We start from the raw sequence: 27,443 nt of genomic DNA on the forward strand, positions 1-27,443 counted from the left end.
AAGGATAAAGGGTTAATTGTTTGGTATGTGTTCTGTCATACAAATAGCCATTGTGCCCTCAAAGAAGCTGGCACAGAATTAGAGTATACAGAATGGATGCTTGCCTAGGTTTATCTGCTTGGAGAGCTACTGGGAATGGAAGCTCAGCCCCTTTCCTCCCAAAGACAGAAGGGAAGAATAGAAGATGCTAGGACAGTATGATGTCAGGGAGAGGAAGGTAAACATGCCAGAGATGTGATAAGCACTAGAGAAATTTGATTGTGATAATGGATTGAGAGCTATCATAGCCCAAGAACGGTGGGGCAAGTGGAGGCAAGGGGAAGCTGCCTCCAGCACCCTCCCCCCCCAAATTCCCAGCCTCTGGGCCTAATGGGTTGGAGGGTTGAGGACTGGACCAAAGAAGGAAGGTGGGTGGAGCTCCTGATGACCAGCTGCTGCCACAATCTTAAATGGGAGGTGGGGTGGGGATGGAGTTGGAAGAGGGGGAGTTAAAGTATGCTAAAGTCACTGGAGTCAGTGGAGGAGAAACTGTAGCTCTGCGTTCACTGACAACTAAAATGGTGACCTTTCCTTCTCCTATCTGCATGTATTTAATTTGCTTAAATGTAATGAGAGAGAGAGAGATAGTGACAGAGAAAGAGGTAGTGACAGAGACAGACATAGAAACAGACAGCGATAGCAACAAAGAAAGACAGAAAGAGACAAGAAGAGGGAGACATAGAAACTCTACAGAGAGATTATTAATTACTAGAATGTCTAGCTAGGGGCTCAAATCAACAGAAAAAAAATTTTTAATCAAAGTCCATTATTAAACTCCCTAAACAAAGATGAAATCTGGACTGCTCATTGCTTCTTCGAGTAAAGAATGGACTAATAATTTATACTATTGGGTACTATTAATCTTAATAATAAGTGGCTAGATAGATGGTCACCTTAGGGCCTCAGAAATATCTTTCTCTATTATCCCATATACTCCAAATGGTTCCAGGAAATCCCCACCATCCCAGGGACAAGGACAGGAGGACAAGGACAGGATGAAATTAGAGACAGCTGCTTGAAGTGAGTAGTTGAAAAAGAGTGGCTCTAACTATAAGAGGTAGAGGTAGGACTAAAGGGAAAGAAGATGATTCTGCAATATTAAATGCCTCCAAATCCTGCCATCTTTATGCAAGGATATATATGTGTTATTACTTCAATAGCTGGTGATCTCTTCATGAATATTCCTTCTGCCAACAAGCAAACCCTTGTTCAAGGGTTTCATTTCCCCAATGCAGATCAATTCTCTTTTCATAGTTCATGGATTCGTTCATCACTTGGGTTGTCCAAGGATCTCACTTTCACTACACGACCATGATACTACTTTTTTTTTTTAATCAATATATGGCTAGAGAGTTCAATAGAAAGAAATCAAGGGAGATCTGGATTCAGACCCAATCTCTGTCTCCTTATCTTTAAGACTGATAGATAGGGGGCAACTGGGTGTCTCAGTTGATTGAGAGCCAGACCTAGAGATGGGAGGTCCTAGGTTCAAAATCTGGCCTCATACACTTCCCAGCTGTGTGACCCTGGGCAAGTCACTTGACCCCCATTGCCTAGCCCTTACCACTCTTCTGCCTTGGAGCCAGTGCACAGTATTGACTCCAAGATGGAAGGTAAGAGTTTAAAAAAAAAAAGATCGATCGATAGATAGATGAATGGATGGATGGATGGATAGATAGAGGATTTATTAAGCACTTAACTTTGTGCTGGGCACTGATTAAGCACTGGGGATACAACTATAAACAAGCCAGACCAACCTTGATCTCCAAGACTTACATTCTAATGGAGGAAGACAATACACATAGGGGGTGCTAGAAAGGAAGAAGAAAGGATATTCATGAAGAATGTTGGGTTGCAGGTGAGAAGGAGGCTTCCAAAGAGAACCTAGGTGAGAGTGAGATGAAATGTGACTTAAAAAATGGTGGTGCTATCTGGTCTCAGACACTTCCTAGCTATATGACTGTGGAAAAGTCATTTAACCCCAATTGCCTACCTCTTACTGCTCTTCAGCCTTGGAACTGATACTTAATATTGATTCTAAGACAGAAGATAAAGGTTTAAATTTATTTTAAATGGTGGTGCTAGAGAAGGAATCACCACCATGAAGAACTCCAGAGTGGAGGTTTCTTAGGGTTGCATTATAGCAGATGAAGAGAAGGAGGTAGACTCTGGAGTGTTCACTTATACCTTCCTCACAGACTACTGTGAGGTTCAATCAGATAATATTTATGAAACACTATATCAATGTCAGCTTTATTATTATTTCATATGTCTTTTATTCAGCACCTTGCATACAATTGTTAACGATGAACTTGAGCCTGCTCACACTCACCATGAGTCTCTTTACATTGTCTTTGGATTATTATAATTTGGATTCTTCTGAGACCATGACGTTCCATGTTTTGCAACCATCCAACACTGTTGTGCCAATAAAGGTCAATAGCTAAATAAGTTGTGGCATATAATTGTGAAGGAATACTACTGCCCAGTAAGAAATGATGAACAGGTTAAATTTGGAAAAACCTATAAAGACCAAAATGAAATTATCAAGAGTGAAATGAGCAGAACCAAGAAAACATTATATATATAGTAGCAGCAATATTGTTTGAAGAATGACTACTATATGTCCACCTCAAAAGAAAGAACTGATAAAGAGAAATAAACAAAACCTAGCTTTTTATCCATATATCTTTTTATCAAATAATGCCTTCTCTAATTGGAAGAGAGGAGAGAAGGAAGGAGGGAGTTGAATGGGCATTTAAGTGTAACAAATAAATACATGTAAAAGAAAAAAAAATTAAAGATGGACTTTTTGCAGTAGTCTGCAGCCTGAAATCATTGCAGTGTCTTGTGTCTTAGGTGTCTGCATTGGTCATGATGGGTATGGAGGTTAGTCATGTGCAGCTCTATCCCCTGAGGGAAGGAAGGATGCCAGAGAACTATGAAAGGAAATTGTGATATTCATGATAACATCAATATTACATATTACCTAGAACTCTGTGGAATTTAGTAATATCAATGTATCTAGTAACAATATGATATAGCATCATATTATATGGTACTTTCCTTGAAATAACCCTAAAAGGTAGTGTGTATATCATCTCCATTTTGCAGATTGAGGAAACCGAGCTGTGGAACCGTGAAGTAACCGTGAAGGTTACATAGGTCAGAGGTATCAGTCAGAATTCAAACCAAAGTCTTTGGCATCCAAGTGTACTTCTGGTCAAATTACACCAGGCTGCCTCAAAAAGGCAAAAAAAAAAAGTCAATGTGAGGAAAGATGAGTAAAAGCTGGCTAGCTGGAGGGATCATGGGAGGAACAGTCAAATGTAAAGAGTGGAGACAGATGGATCTGGAGTGAGGAGGTCAACAGCTGAAAAGAGTCAACTCCCAGTCATCTGTGCCAACAAAGGGCTAGCTAGCATTGTACAGGAAATGTATCCCTTACCTCCTCCTTCCCTGCCCCACTCCACAAAAGAAGGGATCAACCAAATTTAGTTTCTCTTTTGATTTGGAATGTATTTTCATTTTTTATAACCAAACATGAGTGTTTCTGATGTTTATGGAAAATATAACACTTAAGGCTGAATAATAAGATCCTACTCTGAAGGGCTAACTCAGCCAGCTACCAAACTGATCCCTTCTCTCTCCAACACCTGTAATCATCTCTTCTCTTTCTATTCCTTCCTGGGAGTGCAATATGTCATTTCTTATGCTGATGCAAATGTAATCAGCCTGTGAAAAGAGTCTTATGGTTCTGGGATGACTGCTTTCCCTATGTATATCTTCTCATGAGACAATTAAGTGTTTTAGCAAAGGTCTTGTCTTCTATCTGCTCCTGGATGGCATGAAGAAACATGAATCAATAGAAAATGAAGAGAGATTTAGACTCTCTTAGTTTATTTTTAATGTAATCAATTAGCAACCTTTAATTTAATCAAATCAAGAATTTAAAATACCCCTACTTAGCACTTGGTAAGTCACTAGGTAAGAGAGCTCACAAGTCACTTACTAATTCACAGCCCCAAAGTTCATAAGCACTGAACCCCCTTGGGCACTGCTAGGAAAATTGGGAGGCTGTGATTGGTTCCTGTAAAGAGGGAGAGAGGCAGGAAATGACATGGAAAACGGGATATAAAAGGTGAGACTAAACATGGTCTGGTCACCTCTTTTTTCTGGATTCATTCTGCATTGGCGAGCCAGGATGAAGGGAGACTTTTGGAGGCAGTCACTTTTTCCTGGTCTTATCCCTGTCTGGAACTTTCTGCGCTGGAGAGACTTGCTGGGTGAGTGACTGAAGCTGAAGGAAGAGGCTTGCGTTGGTGGATTTCTGACTGAAGACACTATTTGGAACCTCCACATGGAGATTGGGTCTTGAGGGAGCCCCTTACCAGGGCAGAGCCAGACTTCACAGGATCAGCACTTAGGTTGATAGGCCAGATAATTCTCTACCTCCTTCCTATATTTCACAATTTAATATCTCTACCTTGTTGTAAATAAAAGCTGCTAACAGTTTACCTGACTTAAGGGATAATATTTTATAAATGGCAACCACATTATCTTTAAAAAATTCTTATATTTGTCAACCCCATTTCAATTATTACAAGAATAAATAATGTTAAACTATGGTTGCAAGATTAGGGAAAATATCAAGAAAAATGAGAATTTGCATTTTGCTGACTAATTGCAATGGGAAACTCAATATCCAGTTCTATAAAATGAGGGCGTTTGAATAAATCATCTCTAATAACTTTGTAGCTTAAAAGTCCTGTGATTTTAAGGGAAGGTAGGATAGATGTGAAAAGGAGACACACATATATGAAAATCTATGAACCTTTGGTCAAAAAACATAGTAGAGGAAAATTTAGAAAATGCCAAAAGAAGTCATATTGTTATAGGAGAAACTCAACCACACAGAGGATAGAAGTAATATTTTCCTAATAACAGATCATAAACTGGCACAGATGCAAGAAGATAGCAACTTAAAAAAACATACCTAAGGCAAGGAAATAGAAGGTCCAATTTTGTGAAAAGCCAACTATCTGAAATCTGCTGAAGACAATTTCATCTCTTAGGAAATGGAGAAAGTATGTTCTGAGTAAAATGAAAAACTAGAGTGGAAGAATGAGACCAGGCTACATCTTAGGATTCTTAATAATAAAGGAAACATTGGGCAAAGTCAAACTTACCTAAGATTTTATTTTGTAACTCTAAACTTTAGAAAGACAGATTTCACAAAGCTCAGAATGTGAGAACTGGAACTTAGACCTAAGAAGTCATCTAGTATAATTTCTTCAACTCACAGAAAAAGAAACTGAGGTCCATAAAGTTGAAGTAACTAGACCAAGGTCATAGTTCCAGTTAATGATCATGGATAGCACTTATATAGTACTTAAAATTTTGCAAATGCTTTATAGATGTTAACTCATTTGGTCCTGTAAGGTGGGAGGCAGGGAAGATTTGGAACCCTGAAATGGGGACTGAAAGAGAACCAGTGGCAGTTGAGGAGCAAAGACTTTTGGGAGGAAAAAATGGACCAGGAGAGAGTTCTGAGGAGCCTCTGGATTTCTGATCAGAGACTTGGACCTGAGAGGACTGGTTTTTGGGGGCTGAAGAATCACCAAAACCACCTGAGAAGGTCCTGCTTCTTCCTTCAAACCTATACCTGATCTCCCTCCAAACATACTTCTCCTATTTCCCTCAACCTGAAGAAAAGACATTTCGGACCCCTGAAGGGGGCCATGGATTATCACAGGACAGCATAGCTCCCTTGCCCTTCCCTGCCTTCCTGGACTTGCTTCCTTCATAATTCTTTTAGGCCATACAGATAAATAAGTTAATAGCTGGGAAGGGATGGAGACGTCTGTTTGAGCAGACTGTGTAGGATCTTCACAGGGCTCCCCATTCTTTCTCCCCTCATCCTGTTTACCGGAAACCCAACAATGAACCCTTTAAAACAGTCAGATACTTGTTTTAGTCTCTCAACAATATTGGAAAGATGACTTCAAGATCTTGGGACGGGTGTCACGAAGAGCATCAGAGGCCTTTCCCTCAGAGACAAGACCCCTGCCTGGGGCTTCCTCTAAATCCTTTCTGAGGGGAAGGCACTAAAATCAACCCCAAGTGTGGCTGAAAGACCTTTCAGCCACTTCTTTTGGGGAAACTGTGGTAGCTAACAATCTGTTATCCCAGGGAAAAGGAAGGGAGACATTTGCTTCACCCTTTCTAATTTGGGCTCCTTCCCTCACACCCTGTTCCTGTTCCTATAACCCTCTCAACACTTTACTGATACACCACCATTGTCAGTGAAGTGGACCTTTATTACACATCTAGTATAGCCATTCTTACAGTCCTCACAGATACTGGGGAAGTAGGTGCTATTTTTATCCCCATTTTACAGTTGGAGAAACTGAGACTGAGAAATTAAATGACTTGCCCAGGGTCTCAGGATTGAGACTCAAGTTTTTCTGATTCCAAGTGCACTGCTTTATCCAGTATGTCAGCTAAGCCATACAGCGAAAGCAGAAAGCAACTGTAAAGGTCCGCTAGTTCAAATGTTTCACTTTGCAGATGAAGAAACTGAAGTGCAGGAAGGCTAAGGTTAATGGACTATTCTAAGATTACTAGAGGAATAAATTGTTAAAGGTAGGATTTGAACCCAGGACCTCTGGCTCCAAGAGAAGAGAGTCCTTTTGACTTCCTTTTTTGTGTTTCCCCTTACAACTATTCAATCCGAAGAAGAGCATGAACTTGTAAGAAGAGAGGGATTTTGTAGTTTTGCTTCATGTGAGAAAAACAGAAAAAGACCAGAATCACAAAATGGAGCAGAGAGCTTAAGAGTAACAGGTAGCAGAGAGAAAATAGAACTATACAACTCCAAATTTTTATTCTGTCAGGGAGCTTCATCTTAAAACTGGGAAAAGGAATCCAGTGGAATTGCTTGTCAGCTCAGGGAAAAGGGAGGGAAAAGGGGAGGGAAAGAACATGAATCATGTAACCATTGGAAAATATTCTAAATTAATTAATTAATTAAAAAAACTGGAAAGAGGGTCAAAGGAAATTGAAGCCCAAGACAGATGAGGTGGTAGTAGCTCTTTTTTTTTTTTTAACTCTTACCTTCTGTCTTAGAATTCATGCTACATTTCAGTTCCAAGGCAGAAGAGTAGTAAGAGCTGGGCAATTGTGACTTGCCCAAGGACACAGAGCTAGGAAATATCTGAGGTCAGATTTGAACCCAGGATCTCTCAGCTCCAGGTTTGGATCTCTATCCAATGAGCTACCCAACAGCCCCAGAACATAACTTAAAAAATTTATTTAATTAGTCAATTTAGAACATTTTCCCCTGGTTACAAGAATTATATTCTATTCCTCCCTTCCCTCCTCCCACCCCCCTCCTATAGATGATTTGCAATTTCACTGGGTTTTACATGTGTCCTTGATCAGAGCCTCTTTCCATATTGTTGATGTTTGCACTAGGATGTTCATTTAGAGTCTATATCCCAGATCATATCCCCATGGAGCCATGTGATCAAGCAGTTGTTTTTCTTCTGTCCCAGAACATAACTTTTTAAATGAGTTCTAATCTCTGGGACAAATCTAGCAATCATTCAGCAAGTATTTATTAATTAAATTTTAGTTAATAAATTGACAATTAATTTTACCTACTAGGTACCCTGGGGGCCAGTCCTTATGTTACATTTTTTTGTTGAGTTATTTCAGTTGTATCTGACTCCTCATGACCACATGTGATATTTTCTTGACAAAGATACTGGCGTAGTTTGCCATTTCCTTCTCTAGTTCATTTTACAGATGAGGAAACTGAGGCAAACAGGATTAAGAGCTGTCAAAAAAGAAGAAAAAGAAAAAAGAGTCACTGAAGCATAAAAGACAACAACAACAACAACAACAACAACAACAACAAACAGAAGGAAACCCAAACAGGACAACTTTTGAAAGCTTCACGTTGAACTTATATTTAAAAGGGAAAGGAAGTTGTAAGTAATAGGCATGCTTTCATATAAAATCCTTTTTATACTTTGTATTTGGAAATGCTCATTTTATTTGGTATTTCTTAAGGATGAAAATGAAACTAAACTAAATAAAAAAGACCCTAAAACTAATACACTGCTGGTGGAATTGTGAATTGGTCTAACCATTCTGCAAGGCAATTTGGAACTATGCCCAAAGGATGATAAAAGAAAGTCTACCCTTTGATCCAGCCATAGCACTGCTGGGTCTGTACCCCAAAGAGATAATGGGGAAAAAGGCTTGTACAAAAATATTCATAGCTGCGCTTTGTGGTGGCCAAAAATTGGAAAACAAGGGGATGCCCATCAATTGGGGAATAGCTGAACAAATTGTGGTATATGTTGGTGATGGAATACTATTGTGCTAAAAGGAATAATAAAGTGGAGGAGTTCCATGGAGACTGCAACGACCTCCAGGAAGTGATGCAGAGCGAGAGGAGCAGAACCAGGAGAACATTGTACACAGAAACTGATACACTGTGGTACAATCGAATGTAACGGACTTCTCCATTAGTAGTAATGCAATGACCCAGGACAATTCTGAGGGACTTAGGAGAAAGAAGCTATCCTCATTCAGAGGAAAAACTGTGGGAGCAGAAATGCAGAAGAAAAATATATGATTGATCACATAGGATAAGGATATGGATATGATCAGGGTTTTGATGGTAAAAGTTCACTCTACTGCAAATATGAATAACACAGAAACAGGTTTTGAACAATGATACATGTATAACCGGTGGAACTGCTTGTCAACTCTGGGAGGGGTGAGGGAAGAGGGGAGAGAAAGAACGGGAATCGTGTAACCATGGAAAAGTATTCTGAATTAAAAATAAATGAATGAATAAGTAAATAAATGGGGCCCTAATGACTTTAGCTGATTTTTCCTTATGAGCCAATGATGTGAGGTGGCTTCCAGAAAAGCTAATGTAAATTTAACAAGGACCTGAGATTTCATAAGCATGGAATTACCTCTATCCAGACTCAATAACAACATTAGGGTTTTAGGGATTCTTGCCTGAGGAACAAAGAAATTAAGAGATTGGCTATAGTCACACCTCTAGAAAAGGCTGAAGGACCTGGAGATGGGAGGTCCTGGGTTCAAATCTAATCTCAGACACTTCCTAGTTTTGTGACCCTGAGCAAGTCACTTGATTTCCATTCCCTTACCACTCTTCTGCCTTGGAACCAATAAACAGTATTGATTCCAAGACTGAAGGTAAGGCTTAAAAAAAAAAAAGGATCAGAGCCTTAATTATAACCCAGGGTCTATATGGCTCTTAGCCTAGCATAGTATCTATCTTCCTATTTGATCTCTATAATATAAACCTAATTTGCATTATAAAGTCTACTAGATCAAGGGATGCCAATAGCCCCATTATACTTTTCACTGTCCAGAACATATCTAAGGTATTATATCCAGTTCTGGATGTTACTTTGTCTTGAGGAGGAGAACCACCAGTATGGTGAAGCCCCTAAAAGTCTTATCATATGAGAATTTTTTAAAGAAAAAAGGAAATTAAAACATTCTTGGGAAAAGAGAAGATTGGGTGGGTGGTAGGATAATAACTTTTTCTAAATCTTGTCACTTTCATTTATTACACTATATGACTTTAGGGGCAGCACCCTATCACAGTAGATAGGGGACCAGGCCCATAATTGGGAGGACATGGGTTCAAATTTGACCTCAGATACTTCCTAGCTATGTGACTCTGGGTAAGTCACTTAACCTTGTTTGTCTAACCCCTGCCACTCTTCTGTCTTAGAACTGATACTAGGACAGAAGGTAAGGGTCAAGAGAAAAAGAATTCAATATTATATGACTTTGGACAAGTAATTTAACTTCTTTCAGCCTTAGTTAAGGCTGTTATTTGTTAAAAAATTTAAAGGTGATCCTATCAGTAGTCTCTCTGGTGACTTCTTGCTCTAAATATAAGTATTTATTCTCAGTATTTAGCACAGAACCAGGCATATAAGAATTGTTTTAATAAATGATTGTTGATTGATTGATGATCCCCTGATTAGATGATCCCACCATTTACAGAGGGATTAAATCTACTCTGGGGGGCATCCCAAGATTAAGCCTTAGAGAAGCCAGTTGGAGCAGCAGATTCTAGAAGGAATGTCTTGCCTCATCAAGTACTGAGATTCCTGTTGCTAAAGGTATTCAAGCAGAAGGCTACTATCAAGAATACCATAGAGGGTATTGAGTGGTTGGATTACTATTTCCTGAATTCTCTTCCAATGTTAAGATTCTGAGCACATACAATGTTATAAAGCAAGGACATTTCAAATGAGAGGGATTTGAGGTACTATTGCCAGATAGAAGGACAAGAGGCAGCAGATTAGTGTCTCAAATTTTACCTTGAAAGCACCATGACCACCTTGACCACCATCTCCTTTTTGACTCTGATGGAGACACTCCAGAACCCTGAACCCAGGAGTCTTAGGAAGAGCAAAAATCCAGCCCAGTCTTGCTGCGGTCATCATCCAGGGAGGTTTTTGTTGTTTAGTCATCTAAGTCATGTCCAACTCTTCAGGACCCTATTTGGGATTTTCTCAGCGAAGATACTGGAGTGGTTTGCCAGTTTCTTTTTCAGCTTGTTTTACAGTTGAGGAAATTGAGGCAAAAAGGCGAAGTGATGTGCTGAGGGTCACATAACTAGTAAGTGTCTGAGGCCACATTTGAACTCAGGAAGCTGACTCTAAGCCTAGTGCTCTATCCACTGTACCACTGGAGGTGCTCCTGCAGGCATTACTACCAAACCCTACTGAAGACCCAGAAAAGAGCATTCTTCTCACCATAGTCCTTGGCATAGTCAAATAGCTCATCATCAGAAACTGACATGATTTTGCCATTGGAAATGACATTCAAGAAAAGGCATTGCCATCTGCTTTGGTCTTGCCCCTTCTATCTGACTTACAGCTGATCCTTCCATATGTGTTGCCTCCCCTTTAGAACATGAGCTCGTTTACCAACGAGGATTTGGTCCAGAGGACAGAAAATAACCACAATAGATGGGAGCAGACCTGGGCATAAAAATCTGTCTTTTCTATGTGTACCTACAGCCATTAGCACGGTGTTTTGTACAAAGGAAGTACTCACTTAATGCTTCACTCACTCACTCATTCATTCATTCTTGTTGATTCAAATAGCTGCCTAGTCTGTCAATGTTTCGGCCAGTATCCATCCTCAGAACTTTATCCATTAAAAAAAAAATCTTTTTGAAAGCTCGTGATTAATCAATGACCGTACTGGGTGCAGACAAAGGTCCTGGCTTTTCAAATTGGCAACCACAATCTCACCGTCACTGGTCTGAAATGCAACCAGGGATAAACTTAACTCATTTTCCATATGGTCGGGGGTATAAAAAACTCAACTTTCTGTTCATTTTTCCTGGAATGTTCGCTCTCTTTCGGTCATGAACATTGCACATTGCATCTGGGCTATTCAGAGTAATAAAATGTCTCTCTCATTTATAGATGTGGACGATGACCTGTAGAGAGGGCCCCGGGTCCAGACTTTCTTCAATTCATTCCTCTATTGGACCCACAGCAGCTAGTAAATCCTGGACTTCTTCTTGCAGCCTTTTTCAGTCATTTTCCACATATCCATTGTGGCACCTGCAAAGACCTGTCTGCCCTGCCCTAAGGAAGCTTTGGTCTTCTAGCTGTTCTTTTCCCTGGTGAAGCATGAACTCAATTCAGACTTTCATGAAAATCAGATGGAGTTTGATGCCACGAAGGGTGGTTTACCAACGAGGATTTGGTCCAGAGAACAGAAAATAACCACAATAGATGGGAGCAGACCCAAGCTAAGATACAGACATGGCTTGGAAACAGAATTTTAGGGGGAAGCTAGGGAGCACAGTGGATAGAGTACCGGGTCTGGAGGCTGGAGGACCTGGGTTCAAATTTGAGCTCAGACACTTCCTAGCTGTGTGACCCTGGGCAAGTCACTTAACTCCAATTGCCTAGCCCTTACTTAATATTAATTCTAATACTTTGTATTAATTCTAATTCTAATATATAATTCTAACTAATTAATTCTAATGCCTTCTAATTTAGAAGGTAAGGGTTTAAATAAACAAAATAAAAACCCAAACAAACAGAATTTTACTTTCCATGGTGCTGGGCTAAAGCTAAATTCCCTTAAACCCTAGGGGAAGTTGTTGAGTGCACAGTTCAGGGGTCTTTGGACAACAGATAGAAAACTTCCATGTCCCAGAGATTTCCAGAGATTTGGATACCCTTAGCAACAGGAAACTCAATACTTGACAAGGCAAGACATTCCTTCTAGAATCTGCTGCTCCAACTGGCTTCTCTATAGCTTAACTTTGCTCTCATCTCGTTGAGGGTCTACATTCTTTACAAAGTCCTTCCATGATCTTCCTTCTTTCTCTCTCCCCCCTGGAGTTGAATATAATAATTTCTCCTTCTATGGCACCTTGTATAGGGTCCCTCCCCCATTTATTCTCATTGATATAATGAAAATAATTTGAATTCCTATATCTTGAATTATAAATATCAGTGTACATACACATCTCACTCCGGTCCTGGCTCCTTGCTGAGACTGTAAATCCATGGAGGCCTGGGACTGTATTTTTTTCACAGTTCACAGATCTAAAGCTGGAAGGGACCTCCCAGGTCATCCAGGTCAGGAGGACCAAACACATTGCCTGGGGCCAGAAGATCCTGAGGGAGGCCTGAACAGATTAAAATATAACTGGGAAATATTGACCAAAATAAAAAAAAATAGATGACAGAAAATAGATGATGTTAATATGTAGTTTTTTAAGTTCACATGTAGACCGCTGGGATCCGTGTGTATGATTAGTGGCCTCAGTTTCCATTTGAGTTGGACACTGCCAGTCTAGTCCAAATCTCTCAGATGAAGGAACTGGGGTCCAGCAAGACTTAAGAGACATTCCCAAGGCTACAAGTAGGTATCTCAGAGGCAGATTTTGACCCCAGGTCCTCCTCTTTCTCCAGAAAAAAATACTCTTCTCCCTGTACCAATGCCACCTCTTATCTTTGTATTCCCAGCACTCAGAGCACCTAATAAATAATAGTAAATAATTAAAAATATTTATAAATAAATATATTTATATATAAATATAATATTAAAATAAATAATTAATAACCATCTGGAAGGGAAATTGAATATCATGTTTATTCTACAGTTTGAATCTTGCTACTTATTCACCTACATAGGAGACTTACCCAAGGTCACAAGCAAATACATAAGAGTCAGAATTTGGACAGAAGCTTTTCAACTCCAAGACTGAAGACTTTTTAATTACACTCTTCTGCTTGCTAGATTCTATCACTAATAAGGGTATTGTCTTCTTTTTGTTGTTGTTGAGTGGTTTTTTAAATTGTGTCCAATTCTTTGTGACCCCATTTGGGGTTTTCCTGGCAAAGATACTGGACTGGTTTGCCATTTCCTTCCCTGGATCATTTTACAGTTGAGGAAACTGAAGCAAACAGGGTTAAGAGACTTGCCCAGGGTCACACAGCTGGGAAGTGTCTGAGGTCAGATTTGAATGTAGGACTGCAGTCTCTGAGCCTGGCTCTCAGTCCACTGAGCCACCTAGTGGCCCTCCCCCCCTTTTTTTAAAGTTCATAAATTTCTGGATATGAACCCCTTATTTAAGGCTTGTCCTTCTTGAAGAACTTGCAAAAGTCAGGTTAGAGCCACTGCTTTTTAACCCTGGGGGTTAAGGAGCTTCCCTCCCTCCCTCCCTTTCTCCCTCCTTCTCTTCTCTCTGTCCGTTCTCCTCCTCCTCCTCCTCCTCCTCCTCCTCTTCCTCCTCCTCCTCCTCCTCCTTTTCCTCCTCCTCCTCCTCCTCCTCCTCCTTCTCCTCCTCCTCCTCCTCCTCCTCCTCCTCCTCGTCCTCCTTCTCCTCCTCCTCTTCCTCCTCCTCCTCCTTCTGATTTCTTTCTTTGGCCATGGGGGGAGGGGAAGGTCAGCTACTATCCCTCTGGCCAGTCTTCGAAAGGGTGTGAATTCCTCAGACAAGTGTTTGGTGGGGGGGCGGGTAGGGGTGTGCTTGCCGATTTCCAGATCTGGAGTAAAGGTACAATGCTCTCTGGGTGGATGACCTAATAAGGCTTCTTCCATCTTGTCCCCTTAGGAGTGCCTAAGGCAGAGATAGGACTCTCTGTTCTCCCTGGCAGTCCTAAGGAAGTCTACAATGTTTAGGTTTGCCGAGTACCACTCTGTGTCCAAGCTAGAGGCCCCACGTGATTTTTTTTGTGCATCTCCAGCAAGAGCCCCGGAGGATGCTTCCCATCTTTGTCTCTACTGGCATGGGGCCATCAGATCCAAGAATGGTGGAACCAGAAGGCAAGGGAGGGGGGGAAGAAACCCCACATCTGGTGCATCCCTGGTATTTGGACCTTTCCCTCAAACAATGGAAACTCAAGGGTGCTAGGAAGGGAAGAGGGGCAGGGGAGAGTTGGGAAGAGAAGAGGGTGGGTCCAGCAATCATTCGGGTCAACCAGCATTTCTTAATCTGGACCCTGGGCCAATTTAGGGGGATTTGGTTCATGTTTTATTTGGGGACAAGGGTTGGGGAAATAGGTAATATAGCGACAATGCTCTCTGTGTGCCTTTGAGCTAGTTTCTTTCTCCATGAACAGAGAACCTCTGTGGTACCTTCCAGTAGTCAGCCTATTCCTCAATCTATACTCTTAAACTTTTCAAAGGCGTTCACATACCCTGTCCTGTTGGATTCTTTTTTGGTCTTAGAATCAATACTAAATATTGGTTCTAAGGCAGAATAGCAGTAAGGATTAGGGAGTGGGGCTTAAGTGACTTGTTCAGGGTCACCCAACTGGAAAGTATCTGAGGTCAGATTTGAACTCAGGACCTCCCATCTCTAGCCCCGACTCTCTATCCACTGAGCCACCTCATTGTCCCATATCCTCTTTAATTCCTTGAGTAACTTTGTGATATGAGCAGGACAGACGCTATTCTCATTATGTCAGAAAGACAGGCTCATTGGATCATTGCTTAGGACTGAAAATGACTTCACAGTCCAGTTTCCTCACTTTACATGTGAGAAAGTTGAGTCCTAAAGGGGGCAGGTTATGTTAAATGATTTATCTAAGTTCAGTCAAGATGATAGCCTAAAAACCATACTATTAACTAGGATGTTTATAGAGTTATCCACTGTTCAGAGCACTTTCCTCCAGATAACCACATAAGAAAAGGTAGTATTATTTCAGTTTCATAGGGGAAGAAACAGATTCAGAGTTCAGGGAGCTAGGTGGCATAGGCGAGAGAATAATTGACTAGGAGTCAGGAAGATCTGAGTTTAAATCTCGAGTCATTAATCAGCTACGTGATCATAGACAAATCATTTAAACTCTGAGCCTTTGTTTCTTCATCTATAAAATGGGAATTAATAGTAGCACCTAACTCCCAGCCTTTAATTGTCATAATAAATGTAAAGTTTTTTTTAATTGCATATATTTTTTCCTTTCCAATTGCACCCAGAAATAATTTTTTCTTAAACCCGTACCTTCTGTCTTAGAATCAATACTATTCCATGGTAGAAGAGCCATAAGGGCTAGGCAATGGGGGGGGGGGAATTTAATGATGTGCACAGCTAGGAAGTAGCTGAGGCCAGATACTTCCCATCTCCAGTCCTGTCTCTCAATTCACCGAGCCACCCAATTGCCCCCCAGAAACAATTTTCAACATCCATTTTCTGACATTTTGCAATCCAAATTCTCGTCTTCTCTCTCAGCCCCCCTCTCTGAAGCAGCAAGCAATATAAGTTCTATGTTATATAAGTTATATGTGCCATCTTGCAAAACTAAATGTAAAGTGTTTGAAACCTTAAAGCACTATACAAACATGAATTATTATTACTAACGACCCAGCTCTTATTACCCCACAAGGCCATGGTTCTTTCCAAAAGCTGCCTCTGCTGTCTGGATCAGCTCTTCAGATCAGTGAGGACTGGTTTTTGGTCTGAATGAACTCTGAGCTTTGGAGGGGCACAGGGTGGACCCGTGGGGAAATCGAGGACTGAGAAGAGCTTTGGAAATGACCTGTTGCTGCCAAATGAAACATATCTAGCCAGGAGGCTGGGGGTGGGAGGAGGAAACATTCCTGCCCTGCCCAGCATCCCTCCATACTCCATTCTAGGCTTCCTTTTACAGAGCTCCTGGTCAAATAGTTCCCCTTGTTCTGGTCATCATGTCCTGAATAATGTCTCCTAAGATGCCACTTTAAGGAAGTGTCCTTCCGGCCTTTGAGAAGAGCAGACTATTAATACCAAACATAGTGTTGCTACGATAGTTGCATAAATTCTCCTCTCCTAGTTTAGGGCATAAAGTCTACATCAAGGCCCAGATCTCAATAAATTGAAATGACCAAATTCATCTTTAATGCTTTCTTTTCTCTTCCTTCCAAGGTGCCCAATGGTGTCTAATGGTAGATTAAGGCAGTGTGGAGGAGCAGATACCCAGGTCAGACTGATGTCAGTCCCCCTACCTTGTGATTGCCTTCCCTTCTTTATCTTGGGAATAGTAGTCTTGTGGTATAGTCAATAGCTCTGGAGCAGCTAGGGTGGCATAGGAGATAGGGTTCTCAGCCTGGAATCAGAAAGATCTGAGTTCACATCCAGCCTCATTCACTTACTAGATGTGTGACCCTGGGCAAGTCACTTCTGTTTTCTCAGTTTTCTCAATTGTAAAATGGGGATAGTAACAGCTCTGCTCTCCCAAGGTTGCTGTGAGGACCAAATGAGATAATATTTGTAAAGCGCTTAGCATAGTGCCTGACACATAGTAGGTGGTATATCAATATTTTTTTCCTCCTTTCCTTGAGATGCTGACTCAAGACTTCCTGGGCCCTTGGTACCATTTGTCCAGAAACTTCTAGGAAGTTATGATAATGCATGTTGATTATTTTTTAAAAATTTTCAATGACTTTAAAAAAATCAGCATTCTCTTAAATTTAAGAAAACACACTATCCTTATATTTTTAAATAGTTCTGGTGGTGGGAGGGGTTTCTTTTGGGGGGGGATTTGGAGGGTGAAGGAAGGGAAAATGTGGGGATAGGAGATCAAGGACAAAAAGATACAGAAATGTTATCTTCATTTGTAAAAATTTAAGAGATGATCTCTTATGAATATTACTTGTATATTCCTTCTCTAAATTTTTTGCTCAGAGTATTTTATATTTTGGCCCTTAGCCATAAATTGTCACTCATTTTGACCCTTATTCCTACATTGCCTTATGTCATCTTTTGTGTTCTTGTCTTAAACTGTAATTTAAATCTTGTGTTGCTATTTGACTTCTGTTATATTCTTTTCCTTTCCTTCTCCTCCCTCTCTCCTTCCTTTCCCTTCCTCCTCCTCCTCCTCCTCCTCCTCCTCCTCCTCCTCCTCCTTCTTCTTCTTCTTCTTCTCCTTCTCCTCCTCCTCCTCCTCCTTCTTCTTCTTCTTCTTCTCCTTCTCCTCCTCCTCCTCCTCCTCCTCCTCCTCCTCCTCCTCCTCCTCCTCCTCCTCCTCCTCCTCCTCCTCCTCCTCCTCCTCCTCCTCCTCCTCCTCCTCCTCCTCCTCCTTCTTCTTCTTCTTCTTCTTCTTCTTCTTCTTCTTCTTCTTCTTCTTCTTCTTCTTCTTCTTCTTCTTCTTCTTCTTCTTCTCTTCCTTTACTTTCTATCTTAGAATCAATTCTAAGACAGAAAAGCAGCAAGGGCTAGACGATTGGGCATTAAGTGACTTGCCCAGGGTCACAAAACTAGGAAGCATTTGCAAATATGAAAGTTATAATTCATTTTTATGCATGTTACCTTCTCTTCAACTAGATTGATTATAAGCATGCTGTGGGCAGCCACTTCATACATATTATTATAATTCTTTTTCTTGCATCCAAGAGGGAGGAAGAGAGAAGAGAAGCATTTATATAATGCCTACTATGTGTCAGAAATTGTGCTAAAGGTTTTACAAACAATATCTCATTTAATAGGGCTTTGAATCTTGTTGTGCACATGAGTGGGTCCAATAAATGTCTACTGCACCAGTCATACATTCAGTGTTTCACTTGAAGATGTTTCATATTGCTGGCTTACATTTCTTTCCTCAATTAATTTTGTAAAGGGTAGACTAGAAAAGAACAGAATCAGAAGACATGCCTTGAAGAATGGATTTTCCTACCCACTTGCTGGACCTTGGATATTTGCCCAAACCATTGAGCCTTTAAATTCTTTATCTGGAGAACAATGGGATTGGCCTGATGAATCTTTAAGGTCCCTTTCAGCTCTAAGAACTCAGGGCCAGTAGCAAATAAGCAGGCCTGGAATCAGAGGACCAAGTTTCAAGTCTGGCCTCAGATTCATTCTAGCTGAGTGACCCTGGGCAAGTCACTTAACCTTGGAATCCCCAGCCCTTGCTACTCTTCTGTCTTAGAATTGATACTAAGACAGAAGGTAAGGGTTTAAAAAGTAACTTTGAACTAAAAGTTAGGGGTTGTGGGTTCTACTCTTTACTCAGCTGTGAATCAGCTGTGTGCTGTAGGGCAATTAAGTGTATGATAGTAAGGTGGAGGATTAGAGCAGATTTACCTTATATCCCTTACAGGCAGCTACTTGTCATAATGAATACAGTCAGGAATATCTGAGTTCAAATCCAGCATCAGACTCAGCAGCCATATAACTCTGGGCAAGTCACTTAACTGTGTTGGTCTCAGTTTCCTCATTTGTAAAAGGAGCAGAAGGAAATGGAAAACTAGTATCTTTGCCACAAAAACTCCAGATGACTGAAAAATACCTGGACAACAACAATATATGCATGTACATATTATACAGGTATTCCTTCCATCTCACAACTTTTTCCCATTGTGATTTTGTTATAGTGTGGGTCAGAGGGTCACATAAGAAGCTAAATGGGAATTTTGGGGGAGTTTTGCAAAAATTGGAGAAAACAGAAAAAATTTAGAAACTCAGAAGTGTATAAAAATATATATAATACTGTATAATATCTACATGTTTTATCTTTTAATATGACCAACATACACAATTTCATTTATTTTAAACACTCCATAAAAGAAAAAGAAACAAACAAAAACATAAAAAGGAAAAGAAACAATTCAGGCTTATTTTCTAGCTTGAAGGGAGGGCCAAAAACTTTGACGTGGATTTTCTAGATTGTGGGAGTACCGTGTCTGAAACCCTTGAGATATGGAAGGGATACCCGCATTTTGTGTGTGTACAGAAATAGATACAGATCCAGGCATAGCACCCACTTGGGCCAGATGCTGCTGAACGCTCTATAAATATTAATTCATTTTATCTTCACTACAATCCTTGGAGGTAGGGATTTGTAAAGCCCTTAGCACAGTGCCTAGCACAAGTTGGGGCTTAATAAATGCTTTCATTCTTTCCTTGCCATAAGCATAGCCTTGTCTCTATGGAAATCCTTTAGGGGTTCCAGATCCATGAGGGCAAACTTAGAAGTAGATAAGGTGCCCATCTGGAGTGGGTGATTCCCAGGTGTTGAGTCCCACCTGGGTTAGTTTGACCAGGTCTCTTGACCTCCCTGTCTTCAATTCCCTCACCTGAAAAAATGAGGGGGTTGGACTAAGTAGCATTTAAGGTCTATTCTAGCTCCAAATTTATGATGCCATGAAATTGAGTGGCTGGTGCCTCTTGGCTCATCAGCCAGACAGGCAGCCAGCAAGAAGGGTGACTGGGTGGCCCTTGGGACAATAGGTGTCTCTTATGCCTGGCAGCTTTAATCAGACAAGGAACTGAATAGAAGGAGAATGACTACTTGAAGAAAAATCAACAACCCCAAAGCCAGGCTCGACAACTCAAGCTCTGTCTCCATGAATAGGATAATAGAAAGAAGCAGCCAGTAAGAAACCAGGTTTTACTGGTTTCTCAGCCACACCACTGGGAACTGCCTGTTCCCAGGATTCTTTGTGGGATCACGCCTGACACTTTTCCCTGGCTGCCTCCACTGGGGTAGTATATTTCCTTTGGGGAAGAAACCAAAGCATTTGAGTGGTTTTCATAACGGAAGAGTTATTTTACCAATTAAAAAGCAATGGGTTAGACACTTAATAAAACACTGAAATTACACATTTTAATCTCTGTCTTAAGAACATAGGTTGTCCTGAGTCAGGCGTGTGACATCATTTCTGAGGATAAATCCTTTAACCCAGGGGTTCCACTCCTGTTCATGCAGTCTGTTCAAAGAGAGTCAGGAGACCTGAGTTCTAATCTAGCGTCTGCCACAGAGTAGATGTGTCAAATTAAACAAAGCACTTAGGACAGCGGTTATTGACCTGAGGTCTGTGAATCTTTAAGTAATATTTTCATAACTAAATTTCAACATATCTGGTTTCCATCCAATATAATTGGAGACAGGTTTGTGGTGCATTGAATAAAATACTGAACCCAGAGTCAAACAGACCTGAATTAAACCTCAGACACTAGCCATGTGAGACTTGTGGTGAGTCATTTAACCTTTTCAGCCTCAATTTCTTTAAAAGCAAGACAGAAATAATAATAGCACCAACCTCTCAGAATTATTATTAAGCTCTAATGAGAAAGATGTGGTAGGGGAGGGGGGGGAGGGGCATCGTAAAGCACCTACTATGTGCTAAGCTCTTTATAAATATTATCTTATTAGATCATGGAAAGTACTTTGCAAACCTTAAAGCACATGTAAATGCTAACTTTTTTCCTTTTTTTAAAAAAGGTTTAAAATGCTTTTTAAAGTCTTTTTAACATTCATCTAATTAAATGTACTTCATCACCAGAATGAAGATCATGCTTTATTATGCTTCTTCTCTCTAGTTCCCAGTTATCTTCACATTAGTATATCTTCCTAGTATATAATGTCTTCCTTTACCTATCCCTCCTTTTAAAAAAAATTTATATCTCTCTATAGTCACTACTATCAGTGATAATTTTGAGCTCAATTTTGCTTTCCAACCTCTATAACTTTTATTATTGTAAGTCCCTTGTAATTAATCCTATTGATTTTATTTAGTTCATTTAAAAACATTGCTCTGAGAAAGGTTCCTAGACTTTACCGGACTACGAAAGGATTCCATGAGACAGAAAAGGTTAAGGACTTTTGAATTAAAATCTAGTGACTTGGGGGCAGATGGGTGGCTCAGTGGACTGAAAGCAGGCCTAGAAATAAGAGGTCCTGGGTTCAAATGTGGCTTCAGATACTTCCTAACTGTGTGACCCTGGACAAGTCACTTAATGATCATCGCTTAGCCCTACTACTCTTCTGCCTTGGCACCAATACATAGAACTGATTCTAAGACAGAAGGTGAGGGTTTAAAAAAATCCAACAACTTTATTTGAAAAATGAGGGAATTGGACTATAATAATTAGCAATGACACAGTGTTTTGAGGTTTGCAATTTTCTTGTTTCAGTTATGTCTGACTCTTGGTGACCCCTTCTGGGGTTTTCTTGGCAGAGATACTGGAGACATTTGCCATTTCTGAGCTTACTTGAAAGATAAGGAAATTGAGGCAAAAATTGAGGTAAAATGACTTGCCAGAGCCACACAGCGAAGAAGTGTCTGAGATTAGATTTGAACTCAGGTCTTTCTTACTCCAGGCCCATTGTTCTGTCCAAAGAACCACCTAGCAGCCCTCTAGTTAACTCAAAATGACCTCTATAGTCTTTTCCAAGCTCTAAGATTCTGTATGATTTCCTACAGAATCAGAGAATTTTCGAGTTGGAAGGAACTCCAGGAAGAGAATCCATTTTATAACATATTTAAGAAGTGATCATTGGGCCTTTGATTAAGGAATCCCCAAAGAAGGGGAACACAGAAGCTCTGAAGAAAGGCCATTTTACCTTTGGAGAGCTCCAAAGGATAGATTTTTTCCCTTGTGAAATGACTGGTGCACTCTCCTCACACAAGCACTCCCAGAATAGTTAAAGATACACCTTGGGGTTTAATCTCCCAAATTGTTTCCCATGACTCCTTGGGGACACATATTGTTTCCCTTTTGTCTGTATCCCCAGGACTTTTAGTAAGCAAGAAGCCAATGCTAGGGGGTGCACTGGATAGAATGCTGAGCCTGGAGTCAGGAAGACTCCTCTTCCTAAGTTCAAATCTGACCTCAGACACTTACTAGCTCTGTGATCCTGGGCAAGCCATTTAATCCTGTTGGCCTCAGTTTCTTCATGCACGAAATGAGCCTGAGAAAGAAATGGGAAACCATTCTAGTATCTTTGCTAAGAAATGAGGGTGGCAAAGTCAGACTCAACTGAGAACAACTGAATGACAAACTTTTGTTTAAAGATTGAATCTACTTACTATTATTGCCTCCCTCTTATTTCCTCACTGAGTAAAATGGATTTCTGCTGTGTATTTTTCCTTTTTTTGACTTGATGAATCCAGATAAGATTCAAATGAGGCAACTTTTGAATACCTGTTTAACCTGGGAACTCTACCTTGGAAAGCAGTTAGTCCAGACATGTGATTTGCATCATTATGGGACACTTTGGGTGAGTGGAAACTCTTTGGAAATGAACGAATAGTCTTAGAGAGTTTCCTGAGACCACAGAAAGGTAAATGTTTTTCTTGGGGTTATGTAGCCAACAGGTATCACAGACAAGATTGGAATCCAGCTCTAATTGACTTAAAAAAGAAGTCCCTTACTTTCTGTCTTAGAATCCATACTAGGTATTGATTCGAAAGCAGAAAAGTGGTAAGGGCCAGGTCATGAGGGTTAAGTGACTTGCCCAGGGTCACACAACTAGGAAGTGTCTAAGGTCACATTTGAACCCAGTTCCTCTGGACTCCAGGGTTGACTCTATCTACTGAGTTACCTAGCTGCCCCAACTTTCATCCTTCTTGACCTCTCTAGAGCATTTGGCACTGTTGATCACCTGACTTTTGTGATTATTCAGAGGTCTCCAAAATTAAAAAAAAAAAAACCCAACAACAACAAACCAAGGAATTCATGGTCTTAAATCTACATCTCTCTTGGCATTTTGTTATCTGGAGAGTTAAGCAAACTCACCCGACATAATTTTGGGGAATTAGTGAAAATCCCAATGTAATAGAATGCCTGGCCAGTGCTAAACTGGACTCATTTCTGTGTATCTCGTTCTATCGGGTCTGTTTATGCACAAACATACATTAAAAATATCACTTATGGAGCTGGATTCCCCACAAAGTAAGGGCGCAGACCTTTGAGAAAACATTTGATGTACTCAGCATTTGTCTTCTCTTCTGCCCTTGTTTGGTTTCCATGGAAAGCTGTGTTTGGGCTAGAGCTCTGAGTATATTTGTCTCAGGCAGACAATCATTTTCTTTCAACCTCCTGATGTGGAGAGCAGGTGCTACTGTCCCAAGGGGTGAGAAGGACTGTGGACCCCAGCGGGAGGCCTCCAGGCTTTCCTGGCCCATGTCCATAGTTAATCTTTCTGTGGGTGAGCCACTAGGGCCATGCCCTGGACCTCTTTTGTTGGCTACATTTCTGCAAACCACTCTCAGTTCAGATGGAGCCCCTGGCCCCCAAGTGCTTCAGACCAGGTGCCTCTACTCCATCTTTAGGTCTAATGGAAATAGTCTGGCTTGGGGTCCAGGAGGATGGGTTTCTAGCTCTATAAACCCATATGGCCATCCTCAAGGCACTTGACTCTGTTTATATCCTCAGGTCTAGATTTGGGAAAATAATGGTTTTGTCACAGGGTTGTTCATCAGTTGTAGGATGATAATTTAGAGCTGTCTTGGGACCTTAGAGATCCCTGAAACCAACCCTCTCATTGTACAGAGAAGGAAGCTGGGGCCAGGAGGGGAAGTGATTCCTTCAGCTGGTAACTAAGCAGTCAGCAAGCATTCGTTATGCACCTACTATGCACCACACAATGAAATAGATCCCAGAGAGATAAAGAAAAAGTAAAACTGTCTCTTCTGTTAAGGGACTGATGTTCTTGGGAAATGGAGTAGGGAGTATATATACATTAAAACCTTGAGAGCAAAAACAGTTGTTTTTTTTTTTTTTTGTCGTATGCCCAATGCCTAGTAGGATGATTTGCTCTTAGTAGGCATTTAGGAAATGTTTGTTGATTGTTAATTTAAACCTGTAGGGTAGATATTGTTTATTTTCTACATTTACAGGGGAGAAAACTAGGGTTCAAGGAGGTTTCCGGACTTGTTCATAATAATGAAGCTCTTATTAAGCTTCTCAAGTAGGACTTGAGCCCACTGACTTCTTAATTTCAAACCTAGGAATCATCTAGGTGCTCCCCTTTGCTTCCCATGCAATTTTTAATTTTGGGGAGAATCAAGTGAGTTAAGGGAGGTGGAACTATGCTGCTTCTGGGAATTAATAAAGGAGTTCTTTTATAAAAAACTCCCACATAGTCTATCCTCCATGATTCCCCATCTACTGCACTGAGTCTCAAGGAATAAAATCGTCCTTCTATGCCAAGGCCTTGGGTGTATTTCAGATCTTAACTATCAATGGCTGTGTCTTATTGGGTGATATTGCATTTGGTACCTTTAGGATTGTCATGAAATTAATCAGGTAGCTAGATTTTGCCTTTTGCAATGGAGTTGACTCACATGCCCAGACCCAACACTAGCAATTTTGACTCCTAGGACAAACTTTGCAAAACTGTGTCCTCTGCTCATTGTAGGAAATTCATCCTCAAATCAACTTTTAAAGATTTACTTTTGAGACAAGTTAGAGGGAGGGGCAGGAAGGAATCTTGCAGGAAGAAAGACTCAGTAAGGCAAAGATTTCATTTGGAAGGTGACAAAAGAGTAAGAAACCTGCAATCTTTTTATGTTAACTTTATTTTTCTCCAAGCTCTCTCCCATTCCTCATTTTTAGCCTCCCTTTAGAATGTAAACTCCTTGAAGGCAGAGCCTGTATTTATATTTATATTCCTAACATTTAACAGAATGTCCAGCATAGAGTCATGCTTAATAAATGCTCTATCTATCTATCTATCTATCTATCTATCTATCTATCTATCTATCTATCTATCTATCTATAATAGTATCTGTTTTTTTCTGTTATCTATCCATGTAGCTATTTTTCTATTTATCATCTATCCATGTATCTTTCTATCTCTCTTGTATTCTTGTATCTATCTATCAATCAATAAATCTATCTATCTATCTATCTATCTTTCTTTCTTTCTTTTAAAATTTTTATTTTGAGGGGGTATACATATATTTTTATGTAAAGAACGTTTCTATAGTGTTCATTTTTGTAGGCAAATAATCTTATAAAACCAAAACCCCAAGACATATACCCAGATAAACAAGTGAAATATTACATGCTTTCAGCTACATTCTGACTCCAACAATTCTTTCTCTGGAGGTGGAGCATTCTTTGTCATAAGTCCTTCAGAACTGTCCTGGATCATTATATTGCTGAGAAGAGCTGAATCTATCACAGTGGATCATTCCACAATATTGTTGTAACTGTGTGTAATGTTTTCCTGGTTCTGTTTATTTCACTCTGCATCAGTTCATGTAGATCTTTCCAGATTTTTCTGAAATACTCCAGTTCATCATTCCTTACAGTACAACAGTATTCATCACCATCATATACCACAATTTGTTCAGTCATTCCCCAACTGAAGGACATCTCTTTGGTTTCCAATTCTTTGCCTCCACCGAAGAGCTGCTGGAAATATTTTTGTATAAGTAGGTCCTTACCATGTATCTATCTTTCTATCTACCATCCATCCATGTATCTATCATCCATGTATGATAGTATCATCTATGGCCTATCTATGTAGATATATGCATACATCTATCCATCTAAAGCTATATTGAGATATTCTTGCAAACTAGGGGCTAAGCTCAGTTGTTCTTCTGCTGGAGGATTTTGTCTGCTGTATAAATTTTGCTGCCTTGGAACAAAGTTCTGATTCCCCTTCCCTAGCTACAGCTCTGCTTCCAGCCCTGGAGGCTTTCATATTCCACGGAGGAGTCTCTCTCCTCTAAGATTGGCTTAGTCGACTCTAGAAGATAATCCTGTTTTCTGAAATTGTTGCTCGGGGTCCCAGAGCATAGCCTTTTGATCATATCCCCCATAACAGACTAGGTTGGACACTGTACTTTATGTGTAGGCTTTTCGCTGAGTCTGAAGCTTGATCCACATGGACACAGACTGCCTTCCAGGCCACATTTGCCTTCTTGAAAGTTTTTTCCTCCTCAATGTATCAGCAGATCATCTGTCAGTAGCTCTGCCAAAAGAGGAGAATTTGGCGACAGTTTTCAGTTTGCTATCTCCGAGGATGATTTCTGGCTCCTGTGCAGGGTTTCCCTGAGCACTCTGGTCCCTTCTTTCCTATGGCCTCCTTTGGCCAACTGTCTGTGCTGTGCTCATTTTGACAAAGTGGTCTCTAATCTCTCTGTGGGTCTGTTTTTTTTTTTTAACCTCTGCTTCTACGGCACATTCCCTACCACCCACAGCCACCCAGTCAACCCTGGATGCCTATCTCCCAAACTTTTAATGGAATTCACAGTGGCTCAGCTGGATTGTTTAGGTCTAGGAATAGGGAGCCATGCTTCTCATACAGGGGATCATAAAACTATTTTTGGCTCATGGACCCCTTTGGCAGTCTGATGAAGTTTATGGACCCCTTCTCTGAATAATGTTTTTAAATGCATAAAATAAAACATGTAGAATTACAAACAAAACCAACTATATTAAACTACAGTTATCAAAATTAAAAAAAACAACAACAAACATTCCTAGATGCAAGTTTAAGAACTCTTGCTTAGAATCTAGCAGATAACAAAATAAAGTGGAGATTTAACATTATTTGGATAGTTTCACCTGAATTATATGGAATTTTTAAACTGAACATTGCTAGTTAATACAAGAGTATTGCAAACAAGAGAATTGCTTTCTATTTCTACTCTGCAATATTTGCCTTGCTAATGAAGATGGTAATGATGACTTTTTGTTTTATTGAATTTTTCTTCTTGGAATGTTTTATGGATGCTTTTAAAAAGCATTGCTGTAATTTTCCAAAGACTCTCTCTACCTCCTCCCTTCAACCCTACTTAGTAACAAACAGTTAAATAAATCAAACACATTGGACCAGTAGTCATGTCTGATAACACATGTCTCATTCCCCATTTGGCATATTATAGAAAGTGCTGGCTCTATAAAAAGAGCTAGATGATCTGGGTTCAAATCCTGTCTCATACATATGTGGCCACTCGGAGAAGTTCAAAGAAGTCTCATAAGGTAGAACTTTGTTATGTTGTTAAGTTGTGTCTGACTCTGTGACTCCTTTGGGGTTTCTCTTGGCAAAGATCCAGGAGCGGTTTACATTTTCTTTTCCAACTTGTTTTACAGATGAGGAAACTGAAGCCAACAGGATTCAGTGACTTGCTCAAGGTCA

General features: G+C 40.3%; 1 long non-coding RNA gene across 1 annotated transcript in view; it reads left to right on the forward strand.

The window, feature by feature from the left end:
- Positions 1–93: 93 nt before the first annotated feature.
- Positions 94–27,443, forward strand: part of LOC103096898 (uncharacterized) — a 49,012-nt gene continuing 21,662 nt past the window's right edge. The window contains exon 1 of the long non-coding RNA XR_473371.2: positions 94–217. This is a non-coding gene — a long non-coding RNA (uncharacterized LOC103096898). The remainder of the gene's footprint in view (positions 218–27,443) is intronic.

Source organism: Monodelphis domestica, chromosome 5 (assembly GCF_027887165.1).
Source record: "Monodelphis domestica isolate mMonDom1 chromosome 5, mMonDom1.pri, whole genome shotgun sequence".
Lineage (NCBI taxonomy): Eukaryota > Metazoa > Chordata > Mammalia > Didelphimorphia > Didelphidae > Monodelphis > Monodelphis domestica.